This window comes from Erithacus rubecula, assembly GCF_903797595.1.
Source record: "Erithacus rubecula genome assembly, chromosome: 5".
NCBI lineage: Eukaryota > Metazoa > Chordata > Aves > Passeriformes > Muscicapidae > Erithacus > Erithacus rubecula.
In genome coordinates, this window is record NC_136687.1 from 56,091,650 (window position 1) to 56,117,465 (window position 25,816).

The 25,816-nt window shown below is 37.9% G+C and overlaps 1 protein-coding gene across 1 annotated transcript in view; it reads right to left on the bottom strand.

Moving 5' to 3' along the window:
* TTC29 (tetratricopeptide repeat domain 29) overlaps positions 1 to 18,691 on the bottom strand; it is a 170,562-nt gene extending 151,871 nt beyond the window's left edge. Inside the window, exon 1 of the mRNA XM_079305958.1 lies at positions 18,469 to 18,691. The gene's annotated coding sequence lies outside the window, so the exon portion shown is untranslated. The remainder of the gene's footprint in view (positions 1 to 18,468) is intronic.
* Between the last annotated feature and the right edge of the window lie 7,125 nt (positions 18,692 to 25,816).

The window sequence follows — 25,816 nt, forward strand, 5'->3', positions numbered from 1 at the left end:
TCTTGAGGATGGATACACCAGGAATTGTGGCTATAGGAACAACTAGAAGCCTGTACCTCCCAATTAAGATGCATGAAAAATTCATCAAGCTCAAAAAAAAATCACACTTTTGCTGAAATAAAATTCTTATAACATTCCTAGTCATAAAGAAAAAATGCAGAATATGATGTAAGTATAAATAAAGTCATGAATACCTGCCTATGTTTGCAGAGAACTGTGTTAATATTTGTGTGTGAGAAACTCCCATAGACAGTATTTCATATTGTTCTCCTACCTGCTACATTTCAAGTACAATATGGACCTTTTACTAGGGACAGGAATATCTCTCTAGAAAAAGAAAAGGCAGACAGAACAGTGTTAACACTAAATAATTTTCTTCCCAATAACTTAATGAAAGAGACAAGATTGCTTCAGGACTTGGACAAATACTAAAATTCCTGAAATCAGTTTTTGAGGGATGTAGCTGTTAACATCCTTACTTTACAGAGAGAAAAAGCCAAGACAGAAGTTTTGCCTAAACATTTTTGTTGATCTTCATTTTAGGCCCCTTGCATTTTGGATGCCCAGGTCCATATTTTCTTTTCCTGTTCTTCTTTGTCTAAAAGATACTGGCTTCTCCCAACTGCAGCTAAGAAGACTTGTGTCAATGCTCATCGTCACAGAAAACTAAACTCAAATTATATCAGGTAGAAGTCCAAGTGTTAAAAGTTTCAGTACAAGAAACTGGACTCTCAGCATCTTACAGAGACTGAGGTCTTTGAGATTTGATTTCCTCTAGCTCAGCACTCCTGCACCAGAAATTCACAGTGCTGCCACCAGGTATCAATATGAGTGCAAAAAAAAATCTTTTATAGGAAAGGCCAAAGGTCAAATGGCAGCTGCATAAATGCTTTGAAAGTCAGGCTCTGCAGTGGTGAGTGGTTATGGGGACAACTGCAGTCTCTCAAACAGACAAGAGCCTACTTTGTTCATTCTCTGGGCTTTCCAGGCATGGATCAGTCCAAGCTGAAATCCTGTAGCCATGGCCAGTGCTTTATGAACCTGGGGCAGTGGACCTTGCAGTGAGGACCAGCATTACACTAATGGGATGATTTGCCTTCAGCTGCCCAGGCTGCAGCAGAGCCTGATGTGTTAGCAAACACTTCACAGACTTAAAAATATCAACTGTTGCCTTACCGTCTCAGAAATAAAGGGATATAATCATACAGAAGTTTCATCTTCCTCCTCTCATGGCTGGTTTCACACATTTTTGCTCCTTACCAAATAATTTTTCTGTCTTTTCTTTCTAAAAAGAAGTATTTTATTTTTTCAAATAATGAAGCCAGTCTGCAAGGGAAAGAATACTGTGGAGGGAAGGCACAGCAGGAGTTTTGAAAGCTTGGAAATTTTCCACATCACCATTTTTTTTTTCCTGGCTGTGAGTGCAACAAAATAATTGAGCTCCATGTGATTAATAAAATAGGAAGTTTACGTAATGTCTGACTCTCTTTATGCTACCATTAAAAATGGTAATTCACCTGATTTTTACCAGGTCCTGCTAAGATGAAATGACAGCTTTCCTTCTTTTGAGCAGTTAAAAGAAGTCTCTCAGTAAATACAGTCTATTTAGTTCACTGGTTTTGAATTTCCTAAATCATACAAACCCCACTCACACAGACTACATAGCAGGCAATATTTTAATTACTTTTCCCCCCTGATTTGGCAAATAAGGAGGGGAGTCTCTGTATTTTTGAATTAAGAGCAGGAATAAAAAGCTTTACAGAGGTCTTTGTGTCAGAGACTAAAAGATGCAACGTAACTTGAAGCTGAGGCCCCTACATTCTTTTCCTTCTAGACTAGTTTCAAAAGTTTTATGCTGTTACAGAGAGCCTGAAACACAACTGTGAGGTTAGTGGAGACCTGTGGTTACTTATAGAAGTTGTCTACATGTACACAGGTGGTCTGAAGATTTTGCCATCCCTTTCTTGCTGTCTGTCTTTTCTTCTTTCAGGAGAGAAGTGGCAGATCCCTAAAAATGCTATCCCATTTTTAAACAATTGAACAAATTCAATTCCTGTCTGGACAGGACAAAAATCCTGGTGATATCTGGCAAAGTCATGGGGATAATATGGCTGGCTATAGATGGTTGTATAGAAGGGTTTTAAGTCCTGAGGAAGTGAGAAAAGGAAAACAAGCTAACAGGAGATAATCCCAAACGATTATGGAAACGATTAATGGAAGTTGCTAGGAGATAAAATAAAGGGAAAAGTCAAAAAATAAAGACATGAAACATAAGAACATCCATCTGCTTTAATTTAGGGATGCTATACTTGTGTTATACTGTTGCTCTAAAGAAGGACTGAGCTTGTTCTCAGCCCTGCAGGACTGATGCATTTCCCTGACAGCTTGTTCTCAGGTGTGCAGAAGGGCAGTGGGCACTCAGGCCTGTTGGCAGTGTGGGATGGGGTTTCATCTCCAGCCTCTGCCAGATCCAGAAATGAATAGGAAGTATTGTCCAAAATGCAGGTCTGAAATATATTGCTTGAAACAAGACTAGAAATACTCCATTTCCTACTAGTGATTTAACCTACCTATCTCCTGCTTCTAGATCAATAGATAAATGGCATGTACTACCCTCAGCCTAATGCTAATTCAAAATTAAACACTGTCCAGCCCATAGCTCTGCCAGAGAAATTTAACATGCATTTTGAAGGTGGAAGAGAATACACCTGTTATGTTGATTAGAACATACAGGGATTTGTGTGAATAGGAGGATCAGCAAACAAAATCCTACAGGAGTAGGAAAGTGAGCAGGGCACAATGAAACTCTGCATAGGTTTGTCAGTATTTGAGGAATATATGAACTATTATATATGATATTTGATGTTCTTGTGTCAGTTCTCAGTAGCTCCTTAATCCTCTCCTTACTCAGGAAGAAAGGGATTTTTGAAAGAGGAAAGGGTTTTTCAAACTAGCAAATAAAGAGAACCTAAAGACTTTGAAACTAACCCAGAAGATGGATCAGCTCCCATGCACTCCAGCTGCATATCCTTCTGGTGACAGAGATGTACCTTCTGGGCATAACAGCCACATGCACAAGAAGTCAGAGGAGATCTCAAGACTCAGATTAATAGAATACACGTATTTCATATCTTCCATATTCAGTTCAGTTGGTTTACAACTTTTAAAGCATTTTTGTCTCTCAAACAATGTAGTGGTAGAAGGGAAGGGTGAAGAGTATAATTAATAACAAGTAGGATATGTAAAAACACAACTTCCCTGTGCCAGAGCAGCATTGAGTTTCCACCTGGTCCCTTTTGGGCTAAGCTGTTTGATCAGCTTCCCTCAGTCTCTGTGGATGTCCTTATACCACTTTAATTGAAGGACCCCTGTTCTCTTTTTATTTTTGCTCTATGAAAAATGCATTGGAGATGTCTTATAATGAACTTTGATATGGTGAAATGATAATAATGTCCTAATTATATATAAAAATGTAATTACACTTGCTACTATTATAGAAAAACTCCCTTTATAATGAAGTGTTATGTTAGAAAAAAAGATTTCATTATAGCCGGATTCCTTTACTTGTTAATTTGGCCTGTGATTCATCGCTTTAATATTAAAAAAAAATTCTAAGCTACTTTTGATGTTTCTCATTTATGGTTCATTTCTCTGCTCTGGCACCTTGAGATGCCCAAAATTACAAACTTATTTAAGATGTACTTAAAAATGCACTAGTTCTTTAAAAGGAAAATTGATAAAAAAAGGAATAAGTTTCCTTCTTGTGGTGAGAATATTTTATAACAGAACATGGAAGCAGGTTAAATACCATGGCCACATTCTCACTGACCAATTTGCTATCAAAACTTTCTTTCTCAGCATATTATTAAAGGTAGTATCAAATAGTGAATATTGCTAAAGAAAGGAAGACTAGTATTAAAATAGATGATTTATAAAGATCAGTTCACTGAAAGAAGCATCCAGACACTTCTGAAAGATGCAATAAAGTGACAGTCCTGAGCAAAAGTGGGGGAAAAAAAGAAAATTAAAGAGAGAATTAACATAATGTGATCTCAGGTCTAATATAACAAAATGGATAATGAGTTCAGAATATTTTCCCTCTTTTATCATGAAAACAGTACTCCATGTGTTTTTGTGTGCCAGCAAGTTTCCCACTGCATTATAAGGTAGTTTGCAACCAATCAGTTGATGAAAAGCCAGAGGGAGAAGGTGATGATAAGGCAGTGATTTGCTAATGATTCAAAAAGAGAAGAGTCATTTTCTAGAGCAGGAAATAGCATTTCTCAAACCAAAACAACATGACTTTGAGGTGACAGAATGTTTAACCAACTCCACTAAACTACACAGTGTCTGTAAACAGACAGTTCCTAAGATTTATTAAATTTTAAAATTTTTAGTAAAGCATACAATCCTGGCTTATATCACCTTTCCAAGTACAGAGCTTCAGCTTCCTTTTGCATGGAAGTCTCCTGACCCTGTCCATTTGCTATTTCCTCCTCTTTCTGGAGGAAAGGTGGCCTCACTAGAGGAGGATGTTTCCCACTAGCCATCAGCTCTCAGGACTCCAGCCCTTGCTGCAGTGGATGATGGTTCTACCTTGTTATTGAAGTATGAGGAAGAGATCCCTGCACCTGAAAGCTGCTCTGTATGGGCACCTCATGGAAGATATTTATTTTTGCTACAGCCTTGCCTCATTTCAGTCTTTAGACCATTACAGCTGTAACACCACTGATGATAAAATCCATTTATTTATAGTCAGAGCTAATGTATTCTGTGTGATGCTTATACTGCATCACGCTCTCCACATTTGCTCCCTTGACAGAAACCTGGGTGAAAATGGTTTCCTGCTCTCTTCACATCCATATACTTCTGCTGGTCAGTAAATAAGGCTGAAAGGCTCTGAAGGTCAATTTCCTTGTGGCTGCAGTAGTGTCTGGTATGTTTTCCATGTTACACTCTTGCAAAGCTGCACAAGGTAAGAGCTTCAGACCTCTAAAGGTTCTTACACAGAATATCTAGGTACCAAGAATTTTAGTCCACATAACTTCCCTTGCTTCATTTTGCTTACTTGAATAAAGAAGATTTCCAAGAACTCTCACTGTTTAACAAATAAGGAGAAAAAATGAATTTCAATGTAAACATTCTAACTTAATTGAGACTAACTTTCCATATATGTGGTTTTATCTGAATTGGTCAGGAATCACGATACAGGAGTAGGTAGCTCTTCCAGAGCATCCTTTCAGAACACCCTTCCAATGAGTTCTCACAGCAGGACTGCATAACACTCTTAGTGATTAATTTCTTCAGCCAGCAAATCAGAATCTCATTTTACTGGGCATTTCAGCTTATACAATTCACTCCAGGGAAATAATTTAAATTAGGCCCTAAACCTGGAAGGCTGAGAGGGGAAGAGATGAAGGGACATAAGAACAAATCAGCAGTAGGATCAGGACACAGGCAGATTAGCAACAGGTTGAGATTATTTCCAGCTATCATAGTGGAACAGCTTATTCCTTTTCTATTTAAAAGCCACTCAGCCTATTAGTCAACCTATTTGCAAAATCAGCACAAGTGTTAGCATCTCTAATAGCATGAATTCTGAGGATATTTTTGGTTCAGAATTGAAGAGTCCAGTTAATTTGAGAAAAATGAGATCAAATTAAGAGGTGGCACTGACTATATGCATTCCATCCTACTGCATTCTGTACCACTATTCTCTCTTCAGAGAGAAACAAAAGTAACAAAATCAACAAGGATGGGAGGAAAAGCAGGATAGAGACTTTTTAAATGGAGCAGCAGCTATAGTCTGCAACAGGGCAGCAAGTGTCACCAAAGAGATACAATCTCATGCACTGCCACAATGCAGAATTTCCACCAATTTTTTTCTCCTCTGCCAAAGGAGCACTCACATAAGTAACAGCAGATGAAGCAAAATTGATTTTGTAGAGGAAAACTAGTTACAATTTTAATCACAGAAGAAGTCTGAATTAATAAAAAGGCATATTTCACTCCATTCCCTTTTCAGCCTTTTGCGAAGAGTGTGTTGGGATTCCTCTGATGTTTTGGTAGAGATTTTTGGAGGGTTGTTTCTGATCATACTAAAGCAACTGGAAAATGAAGGCTTTACTTTCTGCTTGCTTAAAAACACAGAAAAATGGTTTAAGAAATGCCTCATTCAGATTTAATTACGGTGCAGCCTATGGAATTTCTGATTCCAAACAGATATCTAGGGCTGGACAGAGTCTTGTCTGCCAGCTGTGCTTCCTCTCAGACCTTTGCAGCATCTGCCCCAACATTCTGTCTGGTGGCTGCACTGGTGGGGCCCTGGCAGGGCTGCAGAGCTCAGTGGCCATTTAGTCATTTACTGACAGCACTTCTCTGGCATTCAGAGATGCTAATGTTGATGTATCAGGCAAGCATTTCTCTGTTAGCAAAGCCTCACACAGCAGAGCAATCACAGCCATTTTTGACAGAAAGCACACCTTTGAAGGCTTTAAGATCCTTCCAGCCTTTAAAAATTTCATTCTAAGCTAGCCAGTTGCAAGATATTTCAAAAGCTTAAGCTTCCCATGATCAAAGGCACTCCTGAAACACACTATTATGTTCTCCTCCTTAAATCCTGTCTGCTTGGCAGTGTTGGTGGGGAATTGGGCAATTTATTGCTCCTACTCATGAAGCATATTGAAACATGCAAACTGCATGCACAGAGCTCTGCCACAGTGTCACATACTCTGTTGACATCTCAGGATGTGACAACACATAGCAATATTTTGAGAAAACCAGATTGCTGTTTATCCCACCACTTAATTTAGAAAGAAAAAAAGTGATCAATGTTTAGTAATACCATTGTAGGTAAGAAAAACATGTAGGTGCCACTTTGCAGTCATATACCTTGAAAGTAACATCTATTTGAAAATGAAATTGGGGATGAAATTTTCAGTCTGACTTGAAAATTTCTTGCCATTTTTTCCTTTGCTTTCCTGTCTGCAAAGGCAGGATGCATCCAGACAGCTCTTTGCACGTGCCAGGTGGTTCACCATAAATGATGGCTGGCCATACAGCTCCTCATCTGAGTGTTATCCATCTGGATTTATTAGCATGAAGTAAAATTATTCAGTTCTAAACTATTTTATCTCTCTTTCTGAACAACATAGCTGAATATCAATAATGTTCAAATTGTCCATGGAACCTACATGATTACTCATCCTTGCCATTATGACAAACAACTTCTCTTCTTGTCAGGAGGGGAGAAAGAGGCTGGGATAAAAATTAGGTATATTGCAGCCTACTAATGGGCTTTAATTCCTATCTGTTGGCTCAGGTTTGAGGAGAAAGGACAGGAAGGCAACAGCTGTTCCCACAGAGAAAATGAGCTCTGAGATACCAGCTAACTCCCTTTCTTACATAAGTCTGTGACCTACTGTTACCTGTTTGTATTCTTGTGTCATCTAAACCCTGATCTTGGCTTTTAAAGACTTGGTTATCTCAAATCTTAAAAAAAAAAAAAAAAAAAAAAAATTACTCAATATTAGCACCTGTGGCTACCTCCAAAAGATTTGAATGACTCCCCATAATCTGCATGCAAAGTGAACATGTAAGTAAATATATAAGAATAACATTCTCATCTACCAGTATCTTCAAGTTTTGCAGATACCTACATAATACAAATCCACTTCTGGTTCTGGTTTTGCATGCATTTGTTCATGAGGAGTTTTGACATTTTTTAATCTTTATCTTATCTGAAATCACAGGGAATATGCAAAATCTCCACTTTGAAAAACTGAGAAAGAGACATCTAGGATGCTCCAGCAGGCCAATGCTCTGGCATTTCAAGTTTATCCCAGAACTAGCAAGCAGAATAAAGATATTTTTAAACTGCAGAAGAAATTATGCTCTCTAACAATAATGTCTGATCAGACAAATGATCTATTGTAAAACAGGTTTTTGTCTAAGCAATAAAAAAACTTCAGCTAAAGCTCATATTGCTTCTCCTTTGCATACAAAGAGGAGGAGTTTTGTGTAGCAGAAGCAATTGCATTTTTGGGGCAGAAGGAAGGGCAATATTTACCTCAGTATAGGCAATGGCTGCTGCATAAGGGAGCCCAGATAATTTTCCAAATCCTGGCAAATCTCAGCTTTATGAATGCATATAGATGACCAAAAAATTGAAAAGCCATGAGCAGAATTTCAGCAGTGCAGCAGAGAAAGTCACACACACTCCTGGTTCTTCCAACTAGTGCTGGAAAAGTCACAAGATATTTTCACTGACTCTGACACAGAGGAAGCACTCCATAGAAATACTAGTGAATTTGATGTAATTTTAAGTTCCTCTGGGTTAAGTTGCTCATAGATAATCACTTGCTTTATGAAAGAGCCCACCATATGCTACTAAGAATTATTAAGACTGCTCATGAAGTGAAGCTTAGTCAGCTTGATTAAATGCAGCAAAATATCCACTAAAGTTTGCAAAGAAGTCAGGTAGCTAAATGGTAATTCTTTGACAGCTGGGAAAATTGTGCAAATAAGAAATATAATTTCAAAATTAAAAACAAAAATAAATTATATCTTTTGGGGAGAAAAACATCTTGACTCAAAACAGGGAAGGAATTGGAATGTTCTTTTAATGTTGATTCCTGAAGAGAAGCAACAGCACCAATCACCAGGATCACAAACCCAGGGGCTCTTGCATTTCATCATAAACTGCAGTGCAGCAGCAGGACAAACTGCTGTTGATAGCAAACCAAGAAGCCCACAAAGTCTGCATAGAAGCTTTGCTGACTTTTGAGGGGTTATTAATTTTAATGGATTATTCAATTTCAAATATTTCAGTTGAAGACTCTTCATTTGAAAATGCAGCTTTTACATCCATGATGGAGGTAGGAATTGTGGAGGGTCTCAAACACATACTAATACTTTTTAAGAGAGTATTAACTGAGAATCCCTGTTGCAAGTAACCTCTTGTAGATCTTCCCTGTTGCAAATAAAACTATCAATACACCATTAATAAACTGGAATGTCAATTATTCTTAGCCACAGAAATGTCACAAAAGGCAGGCATACTGCCCCAGGAGCTGTACAAGCTGCAGACTGAGACACTACACAGCGAGCAGCAATATTTAGCTAAAGCACTAATCCTGCCATTTAAAAAATTCTCTTGATTTTGTGCACTGCCAAAAACTTCTCATTCAGAATTATGACAGTTTGAGTCCCAGTCTTTGGGGAATAGCTGCAAGACATTTCAGTGTCTGATTCTTCAAGTAGCTCATTAGGGTGATGAAAAGCCACATGATGAAGGGGCAGTGCCATCCATGAAGAGCTAGGGGTTCCTGTTGTCTTGAATTATTAACAAGTCAATATTTAGTGGACTGTTCCTGCCTGCCTGCCTACAGCAGGTGGTACCCACTGCCTTTCACTTGGAAAGCATCTGCTTGCTCTGAGCCTCCCCAGAGCTTGCTACAGTCATTTGTTCGATTTAAGACAGACACTGTCATTATTCCGTGCAGCACTTCACAGAAATATTTCCTACTAAATGCTTGAACCATCTGAGCAGCACTAGGCAGGCTGCAGGCTTCATTAATAATGCATCCCTGCTTATCAATAGATTTAGACAACTGGTATTTAGAAGCTTCTTCAGAAGGAGTGGATTTTTTTCACACCAGTTAGCTTCATTCTGTCAGTTCCTTGATGTAGACATTACATCCAACTGAGTTCTGAAAGGCAGAGGTGCTAAAATTGTATTTGAGCTGCTCCCTTGTTTTGGAGAACCATTTGACTGATGTAACTCTTCAGATCAACTCTTTATTTTATTCTTTGCTGGTTTCGGGGTTTGGGGGGAGGGCAGGGTTATATTTACATGAAAATGGAAATTTACCTTTATCTTACTTGAAATACATGGAAACATTGGCTTCACATTCTCTAGATTCCACTAGAGCTCCTCTGGACTCAGGTCACAAATGAGGGGGAAAGATTCAGTATTAGGTACATTATGATTTGCAGAGGAGTGTCAAGCACTTTTGGCAAAGCATTCAGGATGCTAGATACAGATTAAAAACCATTGAAGTGCTGCCCAGGTCAAAAGCAGTGTGAAAAAAAAGTACTTCATTTAGGGAAAGGAAGGAATTTAATAGAGGGAAAATAAGAATATAACTCCATTTTGGAAAGAAATAAAAAAATGAAAAGAAAGCATCTTTGAATAGCTGTGTCATGATTATAGAGAAGTGCTCAGATCCATTTTGATACTCCTACTAAGCCTTCCTTCTGGATACAGTTTCGCTTCCATCATGCCCCTTGCTGAAGCCCACAATCTTCAGATCAATTTCAGCAATTTATTGTCTGTTGGACTGGTTCTATTTGATATCCAGAAACTTTTTTTTCTTTTTTTCTTTCTTCTTTCTTTTTTGGTTTTGTTTTGTTTTTTGTTTACTTTCAGCTTTTATGAAGCATTCAACCAAATGGTTAGAAAAACCTAATATGCACAGATTTTGCAGACATTCTCATCTTTCTGGTTTATGGAAATCTCTTTCAGCTTTGTTACCTCCATCCCTGCAAGTGAAAAAGCTGCTGTTTCCTGCAGTTCCTGCTTATTTGTCTGTAGAGATGCTCATTTCTAGCTGATGTACACCATACACTCAGCAAGTTCACATTTTTTGGTAGATCTGGAATGCCCCAGTGCTTTCATATCCCCCTTATCTCTGACTTGTATGAAGAAACCAGTCTAAACAGCTTGCTTGATTTCTTTCTTTCTCTCCCTCTCTATTTGATTGACATAATTCCTTGATTCTTAATGATAGAAAATTATCCAAGTTTTTGGTTTTGTTTTTTTTTCCTTCAATTGCAGGAATTATTAGAGAGAGAGAGATCATCAGAAAGTATGAAAACATTGAGGTACAATAGCAATGGACAAAATTTTCTATTAGGCTAATTGCAGAAGGCTTTTACTACAGATTGTTTTCAATGTAGAATTGCTGGTTGCTGCTCCAAGGACAGAATTAGGATATAGGCAATAAAACCAGAGTTAAAAAAAAATAAATAGTTTGTTCTAAGAAATTTATGCAACTATAAGAGAAATGAAATTATTTTGATCACAACTCTTCTAACTCCTTTGAATTACACAGCGGGTGAGGCTTTTCATAATGACACTTATTACAGGGGATTGAGCTGAAAGGACCTCTTTAGAAGTGGCTTGCATCCTACCCCTGTCCACTGCAACTAGGTCACACATGATTTCTCCAAAGATGTAAGAGCATATTTCAGAAAGATGACTTTCGGATCAAAAGGCAGTTCAATCTCTTTGCCTTTAATTCCACAGCCTAGCTAAGAGGTGCCAGTGGTAACTAATTCACAATTCTGTCCACCAGTAATTACTTAACTGTTTTTAAAAACTTGCTTATTAAATTAGGATTGTTTACTTATGGCAGAGATACTGTAAGGTGCAGAGAGGCAATGTATTAATCATGTTTTTTATGTTTTGTTTTCTCTTTTAAAGGATAAATTCCCCAAAACCATCATTAGGAGCCTATAAGAAAGATGGAGATGGACTATTCACGAGAGCAGGTAGTGGCAGGACAAAGGGGATTGGCTTCACTGAAAGGGAGTATGTTTAGATTAAATATTAGGAAGAAATTCTGGACTGGGAGGGTGGTGAGGCACTGAAACAGGCCTAGGGAAAATGGGGATGCCCTGGCTTGGAAGTTTCAAAACCAGGCTGGATGAGGCTCTAAGCAAATGAAAGGTGTCCCTGCCCATGGAGGGGGAGGGTAGAACTGGATGAGCTCTAAGGTCTGTTCCAACCCAAACCATTCTGTGATTTGATGATATCCCTCTAACAGGGTAAAATTCATCTGCCATGAACAAAATTAATTAATTAAATTTTTCTTCCTCATCTATACAGAAACTTGATCTATAACTTCGGATCTTCTGTGGCCAGAAAAGTGCAGTAGGTGAAAGGAATATGCAAAAGCAGTGAAAGAGCAAAGATGCAGAAGCAGGAGCTCTTCCTGAAGCTGAAGCAGTAGAGCAGCACAGAGCTTCATACTTTGGCTTGGAGATGGGCAACACCTTTTAATTCAGCCTGTTCTTCACCAGACAGTGTGATTCCTCGGTACCACCACAGAAAATTATTTCACCCTCAAGCTAATCTGATTTTTGACAAGAAAGAAAGAGAGACAGAGAGAAAGAGAGAAAGAAAGAGAGAAAGAGAGAAAGAGAGAAAGAGAGAAAGAGAGAGAGAGAGAGAGAGAAAGAGAGAAAGAGAGAAAGAGAGAAAGAGAGAAAGAGAGAAAGAGAGAAAGAGAGAAAGAGAGAAAGAGAGAAAGAGAGAAAGAGAAAGAGAGAAAGAGAGAAAGAGAGAAAGAGAGAAAGAGAGAAAGAGAGAAAGAGAGAAAGAGAGAAAGAGAGAAAGAGAGAAAGAGAGAAAGAGAGAAAGAGAGAAAGAGAGAAAGAGAGAAAGAGAGAAAGAGAGAAAGAGAGAAAGAGAGAAAGAGAGAAAGAGAGAAAGAGAGAAAGAGAGAAAGAGAGAAAGAGAGAAAGAAAGAAAACCTCTAAAACTGGTTTAATAATTTTTAAAGAGATTTTAAATGATACTCACTTTATCAAGCTGATGAAAATGACAGTAGTGTCAGAGGGTAACAGGTTGCTAATAAATACAATAGTTTAGGAAAGTGCTATTCTTGTCATGGAAAAATATATTCTGAGAAAAATAATACCACTGTAATTCATTTTTGAAAGCTATAGAGACATCTTAGATGAGGAATGCAGTTATTAAAGGCAAAAGTACACAATATGTTGTAATGAAATGGTTGTGCTACACACTTCATTAAACGTTTTGTGAGACACCTGGGAAATTCCAGCTCTCCCCCTCAGAAGGAAGTGTTTGACGTGGCTGGATCACTAGAGGAAGCACACAGAGCTAGGCTGAAACAAAAACCACACTGCTTGCCTTGGTGACTCCAGCCTGCAAGCAAAGCTGAGTGTAAGCAAAGATTAACCAAGGGGCTACAGGAATCTGCATTTACTCTTCCAGTGCAGAAATGTTGGTTCCAGGATTCACTGAGGAAGACCTGAACACTCCCAGCGTTCAAAAAGGAATTGATGTGAGCAAAGCTGAAGTTCGTTGTGAGCGACAGCGCTGGGGAAAATCCGACAGACTGTGCTGTGCACATGTCCATTGGAAGAAAACACACTTGTCATATGAGAGGCTGAAAGGCTTAAAAATTCAGAGAGCACAGTAGGGAGTCTTCCAGGAAGATTCAAAGGACTGATATGTTTTGAATGTGTTGAGTGTTTGATTTACAATATTTAAGGGTAGAAAATAAAGCGGAAAAAAAAACCCAGTGAAATTTTATGTGGATCTCAGAGAAAGAGGAGCTCAGGAAGGGCAGATGTGCTGGAATATCTATGATATTTGCATGATAATTTCAGAAGCTCATTCTTTTCTTAAAAGCAACCCCTTAAAACACCCAAGTAAAACAAAGAAAAACAAGCCCCTAATCCTGTACTTGAACATTATGAGCAGCATTGCTGAAATTATACTGTTTACAAAGCATGTTTTATAGTTCTAGTTTATTTTAATCCACTATTCTTTCAGACATGCAGCAAGAGCACATTACAGACAAAACCCAGAGCAGAAAAAACTGTGCTTATATCACAGAAGCCAGGGAGCTGCTGAAGTGCTGGTCCTTCCTTAAGAATATTTACAATCATGGTGAAAATGAGGATACACCCAGCATAGTGAACAAGAGCAAGATGAAGATATTGTTGCACAGTGTTATAGAAATAATATGCAATATTACTAATGATAGTTTCTCTTTTTGATCATGGTTTAGCAATGCTTGCAGTGTACTAATCTGTTTTCCATTAACTAGGATTTACAATACCATTTGAAAACTCATATGAGAAAATAAAGGATAAAATTTTAAATTAATAATTTCAGTGGCAAAGCTTTTATTAGTGGCTTAGAGTAATTGCAATAAAAATTCTGCCCGTACCAACAGATTCTGAGAGAGCCCCTATGGAAATGAAGTCAGAGTGTGTCACCTGGCACACATGTAAAGCAGTATTTCAGTCTCAAATTCTCTCCTTGAAACAGCATGGCCACATGCAAGCCCTGTGCAGCCTAACACTGAATGGCAAACCAGAGGGCTTAGGATTTATTTTTTGATACTCTAGAAAATAAAACAAGCCCCCTGAAGAAGTTCTTCCAAAATATTTGGTGGTGCAGATTTTGGTGAAGCACAAGGAAATATTTAGACAATGATCCTTTTTTAGCACTTCTCAATACCAAGGAATGTGCTCTCAGGTGTGTGAGGTATTCTTTAAAGCCACCAACACATCTCTCTATTCAGTGTGTTAGCATGCTCCTTGAAAAAGACACAGGATGAGAATTTTTCCTCCTCATTCAATTTTTGTTTGCAAAGCTGAAGAGCTCTGCAGGGAACTGAAATGAACTGTAAAGTCTGGTTTAATATAGCTTTTGGCCATTCTTGTTTCAGTTCTGTATCTTTTAACGTCCAGGGCATAATTTTTCCTCCTAATCAATCCCCTTTTGCATTCCTTGCGGGTTCTCTTCTCACTTTTAACACACAGCTTAGGATGACTCTCATTCCAGGGAGATCTATACTCCTTCCTAATATTATCACCTTGGTTGCTGCTAAAACTTTTTTTGATTCAAAGTCAATATATGCATTCTCCCCATTCAAATATGTAGGCTTCCCAGCACTTACTAAATAGCTTCAGTGTTTCAGTTTGCCTTTCTAGGGCCCCAGAACTGTGGATTTATTTCTCACATTTCTCAGAGAGAGATTTGGACAAGATGGAGCTTGCTCTGAGTATAATTTTTATGTCCAGACCCTTTAGGTCTTGCTGTACAGTAAAATTATGCATAACACATGATTATTTTTTGCTAGTTCACTGATGATTTGGTAAAAAAAAAAAAAAAAAAAAAAAAAAAAAGTCTACATTTGTTTACTTCAGAGAATATCCAAGACCTGACTTTATTGGAAAATAAATTAGGGAGAAGAAGTTCCAGTATTCATATGTCTGTTTTTTCAACGGACATTTTTTTCTTTGGGTTTGTTCAAGACTTCCATGATCACATAAATTCCACTACTACTTCCTGCCCTTAATCCCCACCCCACCTCACAAAAAGAATGTTATCCAGTTCCAAATCTTGGATATTTCTCAACATGCTTGTTCGTGGTGGTCCCATTTTTTTATTTCACTAACAGAAAATGCCACTACAGTCTCACTGGCCTCTATCTGTTTGCATTTCAGTTTAGGAAACTGAGATCAGAGAGGTGCAAAGGAGAGCAGCAATGACACAGGGAGAATATATAATTATTCCCAGTTTGTCCAAAAGTTTTAAGTGCTCTGACAGCAACTAAATGCAGTTAATACAAATATACTGCCTAGTAATACAGAGACTGAAATCTCACCAACACAGCATCAACTGCTTTTTTCCCACATCTGACCCTAACCTTCTGCTCTTCCCAGGAGAGTTATCCTTCTCAGGAGTATCATTTAACAGGATTAATAAAATAATATGAATTAATTTCATGCTTAAGAATTGAATATTAAATGCAGCTGTAAAAGGAAATGAATGCAGCTTCAAACTAAGCAACAGTAAAACTCTTTCTCTTAATGTTTTAAGTAAAATGTAAAGATTTTTACTGTGCAAAGCTTCTTTCTATGTAAGGTCCATATTTTGAACTACTCAGATAAAAAATGTCTGCAGTTCCATGAAACCTGAAAGCTCTCTGTGGTATTTCCATGTTCATTGCTCTTGTCCTTAAAAGCATTTTTCCTGACATCCCTTACTGCTGGTGCCACCAAACACTCACAGGCAAGAGGGCACAGTCTGGGCCTTCTTATGCTGAGATGTGAAAAATCAATTGAATCCCCATCAGATGGAATCACTGGTGCAGAAAGTGACTAAACACTGAAAGTTATTCTGTGATCCCAAAGTCTTGAAAGAGGATACTTCAAACACAGTCTACAAGCTAAAATATATCATGATTATATTTATAATAACTTTATGCATGGCATTGTTATTCTGGGCCTCTGTCTTTCTACAGGTATGCTGCTACTCATGGCTCAATTAATTTTCTCCCCAAATACTTCAATTCTTATAACATAGATATAATATGATATGCTATGACACACACTGATATATCACATCACATCACAATAGTGAAACATACAGAATATTTCCATTCCATTACCATAATGCATTAAAAACAGGGTAGACTGACAGCAGAGTCTACATACTGTGATAGGAAGCATGATTCGTACTTCTGTTTCAAATGTGGGTGATTCTAGGCTCTATATCCTTATTTTACTAAATAAAATTTAATTATTATATGCTGCTTATCGTATCTGTAATATGTAATTTGGCCCTGGGTGTAAATAAATCCAACCTGACTCATCTTTCTTCAAATTTTTCACCCCCTTTTCCCCCACCTTTTTATTTTCTATATTTTCTGCTGATTTCCCCAGCATCTTTGCTAGCCAGTTCTTTGTTTCTCTCTCAAACTTCACATACTGCCTTATATATCTGTGCTAGCATCCAGCTGAGCTGCAGGAAGGATATTTTTTTAGTGTACTATCTGTTTGTATCAGTCCTATTATAACATGCTCAGGATGATAAATTACACTTGAAAATTTCTAGTACAGATATAAAGAAGATATTATCTATTCCTAAAAGAAGGTTAATCCTAATCCTTTAATAATAATGCTAATCATAAACATATTTAGAAAACACCAAGCATTTTATGGTTGAGTGTAGCAATAGATGTCAAAAGATACATGTTATTGTCTTGGGTTTTTGCACAGTTTTGTGGTCTCAAGGAAATTATTTTGTTTTCTAGCTTGGTTTACTTGTCAAAAGACATGAATAATATTGGCCTTCTTGATTGGGTAATGCTTGATTCAGGTAATACTTATAAAGGCTTGGAAAACACAGACTATGCCTAGCTAAAGAGGTGCAAATTATAAGCTATTAATAATATTTTATAGAAAGCACCACGGCTGAACACTCATGAAATTGATAGATTAATAGAAAGAAGAAAAATAAAGAAAAATAAAGTAAAAGGGGAAACTACAACTCTGGAACAACAGAAAACAAAGCCCAAGTGTGATACAAAGAAACAAACTTTTGCATGAAATCTTCACAATCTGCACAGCTACTCCTCGCCTGAAACGTGAAACCAGTGTAGACGCACAGACCAGTCAAAATGAAACTCTCCAGCTTTGTGCTTTACGTACACCGATGCTAATGCCATGAGGTCAGCTAACTTTGATCTATAATGACACGAGCACTAGCTCCCTAATTTAGTGGAAGAAATAAAGTTTCCGCAGCCCCGAGCCCTGTCGTGCCCCGCGGTGCGCGCTGCCGATCGGAGCTGTGGCTGAGCACACTCTAGCGGCGCCGCCAGCGCCGCGCACACCGAGGGACAGGCGGAACGAGCGGCCCCCGCATCCACCTGAGCAATGCGGCACAAAGCCTCAGCGTGGGCAGCTCTCCCAGCTTCACACCCCCGGCCTAAACACGGATGAGGCTGGATATTTGCAATTCCTACTGTCTGTAGCTAACTTCTCAGTGAGATTATATAATGCTTTACACGGTGGCTGGGGTAATTTATGGGAAAAAAATGCACGTCACTAGATTAACCAGTTTGAGATCATAATTTATCTCTAATGGCCTTTCTTTGACAAGAAGAAAACAAAAGAAAATTAAAACTGATAGGGCTGTTCTAGTAATGTCAAAAGTTGGCATTCTTTATCACTCTTTAACTTAAAAGCAGTCCTTGTCAGAATAATGATAAAGGCATCACAGAAATTTTGCTTTTCATCTGTCTGACATATAAATCAATGATCCAAAAAACAAATCATTATATATGTATTTTTTTAAAAAAACTGAATATAAAACAAGCCTGCTTGTCTACATTCTTTATTCATCTCTGACAGAGTCAGTTATACCATTTCTCTGAGCACTCACTCACGGCTGAAGCTGCTCCCCCCTCCCAGTTATAACACTGACCCCGTTTAGAGAGCACATCTCATCCAGAGGCACTGGAGTCAGTAGCCTTTTCCAGGGTGTGAGCTGACATAATGGGCAGCTTTGCTTCCTCTGGGGAGCAAGCACTCTCTTTATCACTAGGACAAATGACCTGCAGGAGAGGTATCCAAGGCCAGCCACTCTATTTCCTTATAAATGCCAGATCAGATCATAACACATTACTGTGACTCACTGTATTAATGACCAGGCACTTCCATTTGCAGGAAAAGCATGAGGGTTCATCCAGCTGAATCCAAGCTCTGGCTATCTCAGGGTACACTTTCCAAGCAGGAATGCTACTTTTAAAACTTCCCTTTCCCTTACAGCACACATCTTTGAAATTCACAGTTACAAACAGACCAAGGCATTGCCAAATTAACAACAGCCAAACAAATATGTCAATAAAAGAGGTTTACCTTACAGCACTGCTGACCTGCTAGAAGCAGAGTAAATGATGTCTTTCACATCAGGGAAGGGTGATCTTCAGGTCTCAAGGGTCTCCTCCAGGATCCTTCACTTTGGATTTTACTTTACTTGTTTCTTTTTTGAGTGCAGGACCTTATTCTTCATAGGGTGCAAATGCCAACAAAATGTACATTGTTTCATAGAAGTACAAAACTCTACCTTGTCTCTCTACAATTTGAAAGCTGAGAAGGAGCTGAGCCTGTAAAATATGCAAAACAAAATTATTTTTCAGACTTGAACTAATAAAAAAACAGAAATAGAACTATACCATATTTTGGAGGAACAAAAAAAAAATCACACCCTACTATAGGAACAATTAAAGCTAAATTAAGACAGAGAAGAACTAGAGAAGGAAAATAAAGGTTAAATGACAGAATATGAGATAGACAAGAAGACAGAATAAAAACTACATAATTAGAAATAATAAAAAGTGGAAAATTGTACAGTAATGAAAAGGAAACACTAGAAATAAAAATATTTACTTTGATGCATCTGTTAAGTTTAACATAAGTCTGGGGAAGAAGGAAAATGTTAAACATTCACAGTGAATCCAAAAGCTTCCTGAAAAAAAAAAACCAAACCCAGCCCACCCCTCAAATAGACCAGAGGAAATGTAGGGAATGAGAATGAGAGTGCTTGGAGGGAGGAAAAATTATAAAGGTGTAAAATAAGGACATAGGCCTTTGCATTGTTCCCTAATTTAGTTACCCTGCAATCACAGAGAGACATATTATGGAATCCAAGATCAGAATTGCCCACCAAATATTCAGTTTATGTCAGGCCATGAACCACATAGTAAGTGTTTAAATGAACAAATTCTTACTGCACCAAAACACAGTGTCTGAGGCAGAGAGCAAAGTAGAATGTGTATCATAGGGCACCACAATGAGGCATTTTAGTATAAATGCTCAAAAACTACCTCAGTGCTTTACAGGAAAGTTAGGAAAACATTTATTCCTGCTACCTATACTGATACTAACCTGCCATCCAAAGATACATTAAAGCAGAGGATACTGGAGACTTCAGTTCAAGCTCCTTTGATAACACAACCCTTAGGATGCATAATTTTCTCAGGGAAGGAATTCACAAAATCATATGTATTCCCCAATGTACTCAAACACATCCTTAGAGGTAGGAAATGTATTTTCAAATTAGGAGCATGAGTGCTCATTTCTGTTTAGATGGGCTATATTCCCTTCCAGGTCTGAGAAATCTGTGAGAAATCTTTGAGCTCTTACACCTACACTGTTTTCAGAAATTTGACTGCACTATTCTAAAAACAGTATTCAAACTGAAGTACTTATTGCAATGAAAAGTGCTGGCAATGGACCATGCAGAGAGTCTGTCTCCTTCCTTTGCCAAGGATAGCAGATCCCTGCTTAGTGGGCATTTATCTGTGTTTATCCTCCAAAGTAAACTCAAAGTTGGCAGCACTTGGATGTCTGTGTCAGAAGAGTTAAGAAATATGAGTTTTATATACATATAGCTGCACTCATACACACATAAATATATATATATATATATATATGGGCTTCTTGGTTCCACAAAGAAAACTTGGGCTCAGGCAAAAACGTGTTTCCCTTTCTATACAATACCAACCATGTGCCTGGTTTAGAGCAACACAATTACTCTTCCCCAGAGCCATCAGGAAATGGATTCAGTAACAACATCTGAAGAGTACAGAATATAGATCAGTCCTTGTTAAGTTTATATTTGATATGAGTGTCATGTTAGAGAAAATGCACAAGCATAAACTCTCCAGACAGTAGATTGCCATTATTAGCTTTTCCCCAAGCAACTCCCTGACACCTGTTTTCAGTACCTTCAATTCATTAAAGAGTGAGACAGAAGCACACAGGTCAGAGAAGAAGAAATATTTATAGGTTGGATCCTTCATCCCTGAAAATCCCCAAATAACTTCTTCTTACTCTTACTCCCCTTACCCTTGATAAACTACCATGTTTTGCTCATTTTGAAGGGTTTTGTTTCACTCCAAATTTCTGCATCTGTTGTGCTTTCCTTGTTACCTCTGTATAATGGTTATAATTTCCTCTCTTACAGCAGCATGTTACATTTGATTTAGCATGATTCTGTCATTTATATGGGAAATAATATTTTGCAGTAATTTCTAAGCTTAAAATTTTTATTACCATTTTTAAGATGATTTTTTAAAGAGGCAAGTGCCAGGCAAGTGCCTGGTTTTGACTTCAGAAAGACTCATGTTGATAGCATTTACTAGAAATATAATAATCAGCTAAATTTAAAAAATATAATAGTTAATAGTTAAACCAGGATTTTTATCCAAGCAAAAAACCCCAAATTTTTAAGCTTGTTCTATTTTAAATATCTGTTAATCATGCCAATCTTTTTAAAGTCTTTTTGGGGATATTTATGCAGGTAAGTGCTGGAATTTCTAATCCTTGGGACAATTTGTTCATGCAAACTGAGTACAAATGGGTTGCAATCCCATTTTTCCTCCTGGTTCTGTACATATTTGGAGCATGCAAAACTTCATTACTGGCAATTTGCACATGTAAGGCTGCACATACACACGCATTGCCCAGAGTGAATCATGGCAGAAAATTAGACTTTCAAAGTTTCCTTTTCAGCAGTACCAGAGAGTGCCCTGCATTACATAGGCTGGAGACCCATGATACTCAGCTCTATGTAAAAAAGACAGTTTCTCAACTAATGAAACCATCCATCTTTTGTTCAGCCTACAGGACGACATAAAGGTGATCCTTTGAATTAAACTTACATAAAGCAGGAGTCAATGGTGGCTAAGCTGAGTGAGGCTAAGCATCCACATGAACCTATAGAAATGAATGTTTCATAGCTGTGGACAAAGATAATGGCATGCAAGGAACGCTGTTCCAGAAAACCATGTAGCCTTTCATCCCTAATAACCAAATAAAAAATGGGAAGTCAGTACTTGGGAGCTACTCCAGCAAGCAGATCTCCGGGAAACAAGGTTCCCCACAGACTCTTCCTTGATCTTAAAGCTTAACGTGAAACATTTATATGCACGTAGCACCTGGCCACAAGACGTGGGAAGGCACTTTTATCACACTGGCTGTATTTCTTCCTTAAATAATAGATTTCCTTTTTTTTTTTTTTTTTTCTTTCTTTTTTTTCCCTCTCCTGGAAATGGAATGCATCCTCAGTAATGTTTCTGTATCTTTTTATTTCTCTTTAAACATTTTAAGAACCATGGAATCTTGAAAGACTCAACATTCCACAACTTTAAAAATTATTAACACCACTCAAACTGTCTGGCACTGAATTGCATCTAAGTTTTGAAAAGCAAAACTATCCAGTCAAAATAAATAAATAAATAAAACATTATTTAGATGAAGTTTGTTTGGTTGTTTTTAATGTGTTGATTGAATGCTAATGTACCACCTTCATTTCTCTGACATCCAAGCACATGGATAACCATGCACAGACTAAGTCCAACAAAGTACACAAAAGTCAGTTGAATTAACACAGTATTTTCCCAAAGACACTCCAGAGGAGTTAAGAACACCAGTCTGTGAATCTGTGAACCTGAAATTGCTGCTCCAAAAGTGGTGCCAGCTTTGCAATGATTGACTCGCATGTGTCTTAAGCAGAAGTAAACTTATCAAATATGTAAAACACATGTATTATATGTGCCTCTTCATAATGCAGTTGTATCTTTGCTTTCAAACTACTCTTGTTGTTATCTACATCCCTAATGCAGCATGCAATCAGTTTTGGGTACAAACCTCTGTGATAACAACATGAAGCAACCTCAGTGCAACCAATAGGAAAACACATCTGGAATCAATGTTTTTTGTCTCTAAGTACATGACAAATTCAAAGATTTCTTAACAAGTAGGAAAATCCTAAACTCTGTTACCCAGAACACAGGCAGAGAAAATTAAGCCATTTTGGTTTGTGTAAAACAACTCTTCAAATTTTTCTCAAACAAAAAGTTTTCATTTTTACTTCAGCTCTGTCCATGTCCTATATTTTGGCTGAGAGCAAATCAGAAAAAACAAACCCGAATAAAACAAAAAACCCTACAAAAAGAATCCAAATCAAGAAGACTAAAACATGAAAATTAGGGCATTTGGTCATTTGAGTTCCTGGTAGTGACCTCACTGCTACTGCGACACAAAGACATTTCTCCATGGTTTAAATGTAAGAGAAAATACATTCTAAGAAAAACTGTGAAAGCTTTTTGCCCTGATTACTTCTGTGGTCTGGAACAGGCAGAGTTTGGACAAGAAATTTTAGCCTTAAACAGCCCCTTTTAACTGAATCTCAACTTTTGTCCCTTTTGCAGTGTTCCCAGGGACTTCAAAAACAAACATTAAAGAGACCACAACTACACAGGAGGAAAAACAGCTGTAGAGTCTGTACACAATTGAGGCAGTAACAAATGCAATTAGATCCTGAAAAAGCAAATGAGGAAATATTGGAAAAATTTGCCATCATTTTCACTTCTCACTGTGTCAGAAATCTCTGCTGTAAAGCCTGAATTAGATTTGCATCACGCAAGATTAGAGTTTGAAACAAGGAAAAAGCAGCAACTCTCTTCCTTTGCAAAAGAAAAAGGACATGAAATACCTAAAAACATGTTGTGTTAGTACAGTTAATTTAACAGCACTCATTTTTCCCGATGATTTATTTTTCTAGATTTGCATATGTCTGGGAAAATAATAAGCATTCCTATTCTCTGCCTTCCCCTGCATAAGATGCATTGTTTCCAGTTCACATTTTGGAACCTGAGACATGGAAAATTCACTGCACACATACTGGGCTACATGTTCCTCCCTGTGAAGTGCAGTTGTATTCCTAAAACGAATGTGTGGAGAAATGTAGATTCTCTGAATAGAGATTCAAAAATCAGCCCAGCATAATAAGCAGGAACCCCATTGCATTTTGTGGCAAGTAAAGGGAAATGAGCACAATCCTAATCAGTGAGAGCCTGGCAACTAGAGCATTATTCTGGGACATAAGACACATTTAGTCAGACCACACCCCTGCTTTCCTGGGCAAATATCAGAACCACTGAGCAGCTGAAGCAGCATTTTCTACAGTCTCTCATGTATTTTGCAGGGTCCACTCTAAGAGCAACAGAAAGCAGAGCACAGGAGCTGGGACAGGCAGAGAAATCCCAACTTCATGCGTAGTGAGAATCTTTTGGGATGCTACAATGATTTAATATTTGGACAGAGGCAGTCCAAAGGGCAGACACCTCTGTGAAGAGTGACTCCCTGATGAGAATCTACACTTGAAACCATCACTGCTGAAGTTTGCTTATTTGGTTTGCTAAATGCACTTATGAATATAGTTGCTTAGCATGAGGCTGTTTCCCACTCTTACTAAGGATTAAGAGAAGAAGTTACTTGCAAAGTCGTGTTCCAACACATTTACATGAGTCCAAAGGATGGGACTTGGTGCATCCTTTACAGGTGGAGACGACAAATATATTATATGAAGTATACTGCTATACTTCATAGCAGTATAACTTCCTCACAGGGAACTAAAGAGGAGCTGACAATGGTATCCAGACTTTGCACAGTTCAGGCTGTTAACTATGGGACACTGCAAGAAAAAGGCCAGGCCTACAGCCAAGCTCACTCCAAATCTTGGTACTAACTCAATTTCCTATGTGACAACAGGCAAGACACCTAGCATTCTCTGTTATCCAGCTATAAAGTGGGAATTCAGGGCACCTCCATGTTTCCTCACCATCTGCCAGCTCTATTTTCACTGCAAACACTAGGTAGCAAAAATCCTCTATAATTCATAGGCTGAGGCCAGGTAGGACTAGTCTTGACTGACCTTCTGCATACCTGGGGCTGTTCTGTGGATATGTAATACTCAGTGGGCAGCTGATCACAAATGGGGTCTCCAGGTGCTCTTTCAAAAGAGAAATAATAATATTAACTCAAACACAGTCACCTTCCTCTGTCCTTCTAACTGGGCCTATTTACAATTTCGATGTACATTTTGTTGTCGTTACAAAGCCAGAGAACTTTGTGCTTCTTCTTTATTTGAAAGTTGTTTCAGAAGAGGGTTTTTCAAAATGAAAGTTTCAGAAAAAGTTCATAAATGTAAGAGTATTTCAAATGCAAAAGATACTTGAACACCCCAGATCCTGAACTGATAGTGGTGTGTACTAATGCCCTCAGAGTTCATGAAATTGTTTCTAAATGAAGCATGATACAGCTTTAAGAGAACATAAATTCTGGAACTCAGACTGTCTGGGCATGATGCATAAAATGATAAAATTCAGATGTCTTTAGATTAACTTACCTCACTCATCAATGTCTAAATATTACAAGGCTTTTCCAAGTAAAATACCCATATTCTCATTGTTGAGATAAGTTGACATAAACTGAATAACTTAAGTTTAACCAAATCACAATACTTCACTTTCATGCATTTTCAGGGATGTCCTCATTGACATTATTTGCTTTCTGCAGGTTTGTAATGGAGTTATATACATGGCACTCTACTTCGGAGAGGATAAAATAAAATTCAGCTTAATGAGAATTGTGTGCTCTTCACTTCTGCTTGTATAGAAAAAAATCCAAAACTAAAACAACTGCACAACAACAAAAAGTATTAGTAGAATCTCCATATTTTATATTTTTTAGGCACTAGAAGAAAATAGTGGAAAAAAAAAGCCCTGCAACAAGTAATGTGACAGAAAACATCACATACATGCTATAACATCACCTGTTTAATCTATTCATGACTGTATTACACGCTGCCATCATGTCAGCTCCCAAAAACACCATCATATTGATGGTACTGATTCACTGCTTCTCAGACAAGCCTGTGTGCTTATCCTCAGGCTTTTTGTTTAAGGAACTATGATCATCTGAGTGTCAAAATTCAATTTATCAGTTCCAATATATATGAAGGGAGTGAAATATAGAGGCTAGCAGTGAGAGTTTAACAAGATGATCTGGTCATTCCCTCTGGCCTTACTGTGACACTTAGCACTGAAGGGAAGGAGCTGGGAGATGTGCTGTCCCCTTTCTTTCTCCTTTTAATATGACCAAGTTGATTTAACTACAAAATTTGAGACAGAATCTAAGATAGTCCTCAACTATGCTCTCTTCTCTCTCAAACAGCTCTGAAGATGTCTGCTGTGAGAACTGCTTTTGGGAAAGGATCCACTGAAGAACAGATGTAAAGTTTATTAGATGTGAAGATAAAAGGGGCTGGAAAATAACTTGGCTTGCAGGGAAGGCCCTATTCAGGAAAATACTCTGTGGTCCAAGACTTAGAATGGACTCTTATACAGGATGGGGTGAG